At 39.6% G+C, this 10,873-nt stretch overlaps 1 non-coding gene across 1 annotated transcript; it reads right to left on the minus strand.

Moving 5' to 3' along the window:
* Window positions 1–1,285: 1,285 nt before the first annotated feature.
* On the minus strand, window positions 1,286–1,393 carry LOC112773708 (small nucleolar RNA R71). The gene has a single exon (XR_003188245.1). It is a non-coding gene; the product is annotated as a small nucleolar RNA R71 (small nucleolar RNA).
* Window positions 1,394–10,873: the final 9,480 nt, after the last annotated feature.

Genomic DNA, 10,873 nt, shown 5'->3' on the forward strand with positions numbered 1-10,873 from the left:
TAGTTATTTTCGAAAATTCCAAAAATATTTTTCAAAAATCTTTTTCTTATTTTTATACCAAATTTTCGAAAATAACATAAACAATTAATGTTTTGATTCAAAAATTTGAAGTTTGTTACTTGCTTGTTAAGAAAGATTCAAACTTTAAGTTCTAGAATCATATCTTGTGATTCCTTATGAATCAAGTCATTGATTGTGATTTTAAAAATCAAATCTTTTTCAAAACTAATTCCTATCATATCTTTTCAAAATATCTTCTTATCTTATCTTGTTCAAAAATATCTTTTCAAAATATCTTTTCTAACTTCCCAACTTCTTATCTTTTCAAAATTTGTTTCAACTAACTAACTAACTTTTTGTTTGTTTCTTAACTTTTTCAAAACTACCTAACTAACTCTCTCTCTAATTTTCGAAAATATCTTCCCTCTTTTTCAAAAATTTCTTTTTTATTAACTAATTATTTTTATTTTTAAATTCTAAAAATTTTTCGAAAATTTCTAACATTTTTCAAAAACCATTTTTCAAAAATCACTAACTCTTTTTCAAAATAATTTTCGAAAATTATCCCTCTCTCATCCTATTCTATTTATTCATTCATTAACTAACATCTCTTCCTCACATCATCACCAAATTCGAACCCCCTCTTCTATCTGTGTTCGAATTTCTCCTTCTTTTCTTCTACTAACAATAAGGATCCTCTTTACTGTGACATAGAGGATTCCTCTTCTCTTCTTTTTCTCTCCTCTTTCTTATGAGCAGGGACAGAGAAAAAAGCATTCTTGTTGAAGCTGATCCAGAACCTGAAAGGACTCTGAAGAGAAAATTAAGAGAAGCTAAATTACAACAATCCAGAGACAACTTGATTGAAAATTTCGAACAAGTAAAGGAGATGGCAGCCGAACCCAACAACAATGCAAGGAGAATGCTTGGTGACTTCACTGCACCTAATTCCAATTTACATGGAAGAAGCATCTCCATTCCTGCCATTGGAGCAAACAACTTTGAGCTGAAACCTCAGTTAGTTTCTCTGATGCAGCAGAACTGCAAGTTTCATGGACTTCCATCTGAAGATCCTTTTCAGTTCTTAACTGAATTCTTGCAGATATGTGATACTGTTAAGACTAATGGAGTAGATCCTGAAGTCTACAGGCTTATGCTTTTCCCTTTTGCTGTAAGAGACAGAGCTAGATTATGGTTGGATTCTCAACCCAAAGACAGCCTGAACTCTTGGGATAAGCTGGTCACGGCTTTCTTAGCCAAGTACTTTCCTCCTCAAAATCTGAGCAAGCTTAGAGCTGATGTTCAAACCTTCAGACAGAAAGAAGGTGAATCCCTCTATGAAGCTTGGGAAAGATACAAACAGTTGACCAAAAAGTGTCCTTCTGACATGCTTTCAGAATGGACCATCCTGGATATATTCTATGATGGTTTATCTGAGCTATCAAAGATGTCACTGGACACTTCTGCAGGTGGATCCATTCACCTAAAGAAAACGCCTGCAGAAGCTCAAGAACTCATTGATATGGTTGCTAATAACCAGTTCATGTACACTTCTGAAAGGAATCCTGTGAGTAATGGGACGCCTATGAAGAAGGGAGTTCTTGAGGTTGATACTCTTAATGCCATATTGGCTCAGAATAAAATATTGACTCAGCAAGTCAATATGATTTCTTAGAGTCTGCATGGAATGCAAGCTGCATCCAACAGTACTCAAGAGGCATCTTCTGAAGAAGAAGCTTATGATCTTGAGAACCCTGCGATAGCAGAGGTAAATTACTTAGGTGAACCTTATGGAAACACCTATAACTCAACATGGAAAAATCATCCAAATTTCTCATGGAAGGATCAAAAGCCCCAACAAGGCTTTAATAATGGTGGAAGAAACAGGTTTAGCAATAGCAAGCCTTTTCCATCATCCACTCAGCAACAGACAGAGAACTCTGAACAAAATGCTTCTAATTTAGCAAATCTAGTCTCTGATCTATCTAAGGCCACTGTAAGTTTCATGAATGAAACAAGGTCTTCCATTAGAAATTTGGAAGCACAAGTGAGCCAGCTGAGTAAAAGGATCACTGAAATCCCTCCTAGTACTCTCCCAAGTAATACAGAAGAGAACCCAAAAGGAGAGTGCAAGGCCATTGACATAAGTGCCATGGCCGAACCTGTGAGGAGAGGAGAGGACGTGAATCCCAAGGAGGAAGACCTCCTGGGACGTCCAGTGACCAATAAGGAGCTTCCCTCTGAGGAACCAAAGGACTCTGAGGCTCATCTAGAGACCATAGGGATTCCATTAAACCTCCTTATACCCTTCATGAGCTCTGATGAGTATTCCTCTTCTGAAGAGAATGAGGATGTTATTGAAGAGCAAACTGCCAAGTTTCTTGGTGCAATCATGAAGCTGAATGCCAAATTATTTGGCATTGATACTTGGGAAGTTGAACCTCCCTTGTTCATCAATGAACTAAGTGATCTGGATCAACTGACATTGCCTCAGAAGAGACAGGATCCTGGAAAGTTCATAATACCCTGCACCATAGGCACCATGGTCTTTAAGGCTCTGTGTGACCTTGGTTCAGGGATAAACCTCATGCCCCTCTCTGTAATAGAGAAACTGGGAATCTATGGGGTGCAAGCTGCTAAAATCTCACTGGAGATGGCAGACAGCTCAAGAAAACAGGCTTATGGACAAGTAGAAGATGTATTAGTAAAGGTTGAGGGCCTTTACATCCCTGCTGATTTCATAGTCCTGGATACTGGAAAGGAAGAGGATGAATCCATCATCCTAGGAAGACCTTTCCTGGCCACAGCAAGAGCTGTGATCGATGTTGACAGAGGCGAAATAGTCCTCCAATGGAATGAGGACTCCCTTGTGTTTAAAACTCAAGGATCTTCCTCTGCAACCATGAAGAGGAAGCAGGAAAAGCTTATCTCCAAGCAGAGTCAACCAGAGCCCCCACAGTCAAACTCTAAGTTTGGTGTTGGGAGGCCACAATCAAACTCTAAGTTTGGTGTTGAACTCCCATATCCAAACTCTAAGTTTGGTGTTGGAGAGTCTCAACAAAGCTCTGCACATCTGTGAGGCTCTTTGAGAGCCCTCTGTCAAGCTATTGACATTAAAGAAGCTCTTGTTGGGAGGCAACCCAATGTTTATCTAATTCTTATTTTTATTGTTTTTCATGTTTTCTTAGGTTCATGATCATGTGGAGACACAAAATAAATAGAAAAATTGAAAACAGAATCAAAAACAGCAGAAGAAAAATCACACCCTGGAGGAGCATCTGTCTGGCGTTCAGCGCCAGAACAGAGCATGGTTCTGGCGCTGAACGCCCAAAATGGGCAGCTTCTGGGCGCTGAACGCCAGAACAGGCATGGTTCTGGCGTTCAACGCCAAAAATGGCACACAAATGGGCGCTGAACGCCCAAAATGGCCACCAACCTGGCGCTAAACGCCCAGAGTTGGGTACAAAGGCATTTTTACATGCCTAATGGGTGCAGGGATGTAATTCCTTGAACAACTCAGGATCTGTGGACCCCACAGGATCCACTCAGGATCCCCACCTACCTCCACTCACTTCTTCTCACCACTCTCTTTCACACAACCCCATAAACACTCTTCCCCAAAAACCCTTCACCAATCACCTCAATCTCTCTTCCCCATCACCTCTTCACCACTCACATCCATCCACTCTTCCCCATAAACCTACCTCATAAACCACACCTACCTTCAAAATTCAAAACCAATTTCCCACCCAAACCCACCCATATGGCCGAACCAATACCCCCCTCCCTTCCCTATATAAAGACCTCCATTCTTCATCAAATTCACACAACACACCCCTCTACACTACCCTTGGCCGAAACCACATCTCCCTCTCCCCCTCCATATTTCTTCTTCTTCTTCTTCTATTCTTTTGTTTATTGCTCGAGGGCGAGCAATATTCTAAGTTTGGTGTGGTAAAAGCATAGCTTTTTTGTTTTTCCATTACCATTGATGGCACCTAAGACCGGAGAATCCTCTAGAAGAGGAAAAGGGAAGATAAAAGCTTCCACATCCGAGTCATGGAAGATGGAAAGGTTCATCTCCAAAGCCCATCAAGACCACTTCTATGATGTTGTGGCCAAGAAGAAGGTGATCCCTGAGGTCCCTTTTAAACTCAAAAGAAATGAGTATCCGGAGATCCGACATAAAATTCAAAGAAGAGGTTGGGAAGTTCTAACAAATCCCATCCAACAAGTCGGCATCCTAATGGTTCAAGAGTTCTATGCCAATGCATGGATCACCAAGAACCATGATCAAAGTAAGAACCCGGATCCAAAGAACTATGTTACAATGGTTCGGGGGAAATACTTAGATTTTAGTCCGGAGAATGTGAGGTTGGCGTTCAACTTGCCATACATGGAAGAAAACGCACGCCCCTACACAAGGAGAGTCAACTTTGATCAAAGGTTGGACCAAGTCCTTATGGACATATGTGTAGAAGGAGCTCAATGGAAGATTGACTCCAAAGGCAAGCCGGTTCAACTAAGAAGATTGGACCTCAAGCCTATTACTAGAGGATGGTTGGAGTTTATTAAATGCTCAATCATTCCCACTAGCAACCGGTCTGAAGTTACTATAGACTGGGCCATCATGATCCATAGCATCATGATTGGAGAAGAGGTGGAAATTCATGAGATTATACCTCAAGAACTCTACAAGGTGGCTGACAAGTCCTCCACCATGGCAAGGTTAGCCTTTCCTCACCTCATTTGCCATCTATGCAATTCAGCTGGGATTGACATAGAGGGAGATATCCTCATCAAAGAGGACAAGCCCATCACTAAGAAAAAGATGGAGCAAGCAAGAGAGCCCATTCATGGAGCTCAAGAGGCGCAAGAAGCTCATCACCATGGGATTCCGGAAATGCCTCAAATGCACTTTCCTCCACAAAACTATTGGGAGCACATCAACACCTCCCTAGAAGAATTGAGTTCCAATATGGGACAATTAAGGGTGGAACATCAAGAGCACTCCATCATGCTTCATGAAATAAGAGAAGATCAAAAAGCAATGAGGGAGGAGCAACAAAGACAAGGAAGAGACATAGAAGAGCTCAAGGACATCATTGGTTCCTCAAGAAGGAAACGCCACCATCACTAAGGTGGATTCATTCCTTGTTCTTGCTTTCTCTGTTTTTCGTTTTCTATGTTATGTGCTTATCTATGTTTGTGCCTTCATTACATGATCATTAGTAGTTAGTAACTTTGTCTTAAAGATATGAATGTCCTATGAATCCATCACCTCTCTTAAATGAAAAATGTTTTAATTCAAAAGAACAAGAAGTACATGAGTTTCGAATTTATCCTTGAACTTAGCTTAATTACATTGATGTGGTGACAATACTTCTTGTTTTCTGAATGTATGCTTAAACAGTGCATATGTCTTTTGAAGTTGTTGTTTAAGAATGTTAAATATGTTGGCTCTTGAAAGAATGATGACTAGGAGACATGTTATTTGATAATCTGAAAAATCATAAAAATGATTCTTGAAGCAAGAAAAAGCAGCAAAAAAACAAAGCTTGCAGAAAAAAAAATAGAAAGAAAAAGAAAAAGCAAGCAGAAAAAGCCAATAACCCTTAAAACCAAAAGGCAAGGGCAAATAAAAAGGATCCCAAGGCTTTGAGCATCAGTGGATAGGAGGGCCTAAAGGAATAAAATCCTGGTCTAAGCGGCTAAACCAAGCTGTCCCTAACCATGTGCTTGTGGCGTGTAGGTGTCAAGTGAAAACTTGAAACTGAGCGGTTAAAGTCAAGGTCCAAAGCAAAAAAAAACAACAAAGAGTGTGCTTAAGAACCCTGGACACCTCTAATTGGGGACTTTAGCAAAGCGGAGTCACAATCTGAAAAGGTTCACCCAATTATGTGTCTGTGGCATTTATGTATCCGGTGGTAATACTGGAAAACAAAGTGCTTAGGGCCACGGCCAAGACTCATAAAGAAGCTGTGTTCAAGAATCATCATACTGAACTAGGAGAGTCAATAACACTATTCAAAATCTGAAGTTCCTATAGATGCCAATCATTCTAAACTTCAATGGATAAAGTGAGATGCCAAAACTATTCAAGAGGCAAAAAGCTATAAGTCCCGCTCATTTGATTGGAGCTATGTTTCATTGATAGTTTGGAATTTATAGTATATTCTCTTCTTTTTATCCTATTTGATTTTTAGTTGCTTGGGGACAAGCAACAATTTAAGTTTGGTGTTGTGATGAGCGGATAATTTATACGCTTTTTGGCATTGTTTTTAGTATGTTTTTAGTAGGATCTAGTTACTTTTAGGGATATTTTCATTAGTTTTTATGTTAAATTCACATTTCTGGACTTTACTATGAGTTTGTGTATTTTTCTGTGATTTCAGGTATTTTCTGGCTGAAATTGAGGGACTTGAGCAGAAATCAGATTCAGAGGTTGAAAAAGGACTGCTGATGCTGTTGGATTCTGACCTCCCTGCACTCAAAGTGGATTTTCTGGAGCTACAGAACTCGAAATGGCTCGCTTCCAATTGCGTTGGAAAGTAGACATCTAGGGCTTTCCAGCAATATATAATAGTCCATACTTTGGCCAAGAATAGACGACATAAACTGGCGTTCAACGCCAGCCTTCTGCCCAAATCTGGCGTCCAGCGCCAGAAAAGGATCCAAAACCAGAGTTGAACGCCCAAACTGGCACAGAAACTGGCGTTCAACTCCACAAATGGCCTCTGCACGTGCTACACTTAAGCTCAGCCCAAACACACACCAAGTGGGCCCGGGAAGTGGATTTATGCATCAATTACTTACTCATGTAAACCCTAGTGACTAGTTTATTATAAATAGGACCTCTTACTATTGTATTAGGAATCTTTTGATCATCTTAGGATCTTAGGATCATCTGGGAACGCATAGTTCTTAGACCATGGGGGCTGGCCATCTCGGCCATGCCTGGACCTTTCACTTATGTATTTTCAAACGGTAGAGTTTCTACACTCCATAGATTAAGGTGTGGAGCTCTGCTGTTCCTCAAAGATTAATGCAAAGTACTACTGTTTTCTATTCAATTCTTCTTATTTTGCTTCTAAGATATCCATTCACACCCAAGAACATGATGAAGGTGATGATTATGTGTGACGCTCATCATCCTTCTCCCTTATGAACGCGTGCCTGACAAACACTTCCGTTCTACATGAAATAAGCTAGAATGAATATCTCTTAGATCTCCTAACCAGAATCTTCGTGGTGTAAGCTAGAATGATGGCGGCATTCAAGAGAATCCGGAAAGTCTAAACCTTGTCTGTGGTATTCCGAGTAGGATTCAATGATTGAATGACTGTGACGAGCTCCGAACTCGCGATTGCAGGGCGTTAGTGACAGACGCAAAAGGATAGTAAATCCTATTCCGGCATGATCGAGAACCGACAGATGAATAGCCGTGCCGTGACAGGGTGCGTGAGCATATTATTCACTGAGAGGATAAGATGAAGCCATTGACAAGGGTGATGCCTCCAAACGATTAGCCGTGCCGTGACAGGGCATTGGATCATTTTCCCGTGAGATGACCGAAAGTAGCCATTGACAGTGGTGATGTATCACATAAAGCCAGCCATGGAAAGGAATGAGACTGATTGGATGAAGATAGCAGGAAAGTAGAGGTTCAGAGGAACGAAAAGCATCTCCGTTCTCTTATCTGAAATTCTCACCAATGAATTACATAAGTATCTCTATCCCTATTCTATTATTTAATTTCGAAAACTCCATTATCACTTTATATCTGCCTGACTGAGATTTGCAAGGTGACCATAGCTTGCTTCATACCAACAATCTCCGTGGGATTCGACCCTTACTCACGTAAGGTATTACTTGGACGACCCAGTGCACTTGCTGGTTAGTTGTATCGAAGTTGTGACAATTATGAATTAAGATCAAAGCACCAAGCTTTGGAGCCATTACCAGGGATTGTTCGAGCCTGGACATCACAATTTCGTGCACCAACATGCCAACCATATTCACCCCTAAATAAGGCTCGACACAACTGGCATCAACCTCGAAGGGATCTATATCAACCTTCATCTCCTTCTTGCCATCATCAAATTTTAAACGTCCTTCCATGATTGCCTCTTGAATCAAATCCCTGAAACGTACACAGCTGTTAGTCGAATGACTAGTTGCTTGATGAAATTTACAATAAGGCTTTCCTTTTAAATCTTTTATGGAAAGTAAAGTTCTACCCTCAGGCAAAATTAACTGTTTATCTCTAAGCAACACATCGAAAATCTGATTAGATTTTGAGATATCAAAACTATACTTCTTTCCACTTTTAAGTTTTGAATCATTTGACTTTTCATTACTAGGAAGTTTCTTCAGTAAAAAGCAAACATATGGAGGACCTTTCTTAAGTTCAGCCAAATCGACCTCTGTTTCGAAATCGAATTCCTCCTCTGAGGATTCCATAGTTACATATGCAACCTTTTCTTTACGAGTAAACGGTTTACTCTTCGACCTCTGCTCACTCCTATATTTTTCTTTTTCTTTTTTCATAAGTTCGGTCTGTCAAACCTTTTCAGCCAGATGGGCCAGATCGGGAATATGCACATTAAGCAATTTTCTGCGCATATAAAATCCCAACCCCATAGTTGCTATTTTCACTATCTCATTCTCAGGTAATGACACATAGCATCTACTTCTAGCGTTTTTTGAAACGTATTAAATAATCATCAATGGTCTCACCATCTTCACGTTTCAAAGCCACCAAATTGGTAACTGCTACGTTCATTTCACTTCGATAGAACTGAGCATGAAAGACTGTTTCTAACTGACTCCATGTTGTAATCGAATTTGGTCTAAGATTTGAGAACCAAGTAAATGCATTCTTAGTCAATGACGAAGGAAAAAATTTCATTTTTAAATTTTCATCATTAGCTAGATTCCCAATCTCGACCAAATAACGAGCCACATGTTCAGTAGTTGATTCTTCAACTTCACCACAAATTTTGTGGTTATTTTTGGGCTTTTCACCCCCTCTTGGCACTTTTGCCATTTGAACCACTTGGGAAAAACCAAACACAAAATGTGGTTGGTTCATAAAACCAACATTCAATCCAACTCGATTCAGTACTTCTTCTACAATTCTGGTGACTTGATAACGTTCACCACCACGTAATCTGGCTAAACAGTCATCAGCATTTTGGCCTCGGGGAACCACGTGAGAATTTTCTCGATTCGGAATATGGTCTTCATTTTGAAAAATATTTTCCATTCCTTCGTTATTTCCCCTACCATTATACCTCTCACCTTCATCATAATCAACGATTCGAGCAATCCTCTCGACTTGTCTAGCAAGACGCTCGAATCTCGATTCATGATCAGCCATCATGGGATTTAGAATTGTAGTCATTTGCTGAGTCAATAAGTTAACCAAGTCATGGTGATTTTCCTCCATTTGTTGCTGATATACTGCCATCAAATTCGCAGCATTCAAAGTGGAGCCCACATGATAATCACGAGAATACTCGGAATGTTGCAGGTTTCGAACATTATTCGTCCCATTTACATTCCCAAAACGGACAGGCGGCATAAAACCACCCACCGGTGGGGTATAACCAGGAGGAAGACCATACAGGGGTCATCCAGCGGTTAATGGAGGTTGATATGGTGGCACAGGACCATGTGGACGAGTATTACGTCCAACATTTCCAGTTTGAATAGTCGTAACGACTATACTTTCAGTCCCAATTGCACCTTCTGAACGTGAAGACACATCGGCTTGTTACATGGAAATCAGTATGCTATCATTTGTGGATGAACCACCATTCACATTTGATAATTCATCAGCCATGTGAATGATCTTTCCACTTCGTAATCGCATACACTAACAATTACTAGAAAAAGATTTATTTGACACACTTCGATTTAAAATTGTCCCACCTAGCGTGCCAATTTGTTTTGTCGATTTTTAGCAAATCGATGGTGGTTCGATATCTAGTGATCTGGGAGCAAAACCTACTCCTCTGTGCGAGTACCAATTTTCTAGAAGTGCATCAAAAGCGTCTTCGAATAGACCAAATTTGAAAATAAAATAAAGTAAATTTGTAAATTAATAAATAGGACTTAGAAATTAAAGTTTTAAAATCCAAATAGATAATAAAATGGAAAGGTTTGCAATGAAATTAAAGGAAAAACAATAAAGATGCCTTCGATTGGATCAAAGGACTTCAATATGAAAGACTTAAAGGCAGAAGGATAAATTGAACATCGAAAGTAAAGAACACTTGATAAATAAAATTGGTTGAAATATTAAGTTTACAGAAAAAATAAAGTGAAAGAAAGAAGAAGATGGTAGGAACCCTACAGAAAATGTAACTCGATCGCAAACTCAGGGATTCGTTGGGATGTGAGAGTGCTAGAGTGTTTTTTCTGAGTAAAAGTTCCAACCCTTATTCACTAAGATTTCCTAGTATTTATAGGATAATCTTACATAACTGCCCATTAATTTACAATTAATTACAATTAAATATGACATTTTAAATTTGAAGTGCAGTCTCTCTTGGTAACCGTTTCCGCCGCAAGATTGTTGATATTCTTTATGATCTCCTCGTGCCATAAAAGCCATTAACTTCCCAATTTCACAACTAATCGATCAGCTCTTTCGAAGGCCTTACTCAATTCTTCGAATCGAATCTCCTACTCAATTTGGCTTACTTGATTAACAAAACAATCGAAATTCACATCAGCACCGATTACGTCCAACTTCAAACTCGCACGCGCGCGTCTTCTTGAGAAACCACACTTAACTCATTTCGATTCAACTCACTTTTATCGAAAGTACTTTTTCGATCAACAATAATCAATAAAACTCTTATCA

The sequence above is a fragment of the Arachis hypogaea genome, chromosome 18 (genome assembly GCF_003086295.3).
Source record: "Arachis hypogaea cultivar Tifrunner chromosome 18, arahy.Tifrunner.gnm2.J5K5, whole genome shotgun sequence".
NCBI lineage: Eukaryota > Viridiplantae > Streptophyta > Magnoliopsida > Fabales > Fabaceae > Arachis > Arachis hypogaea.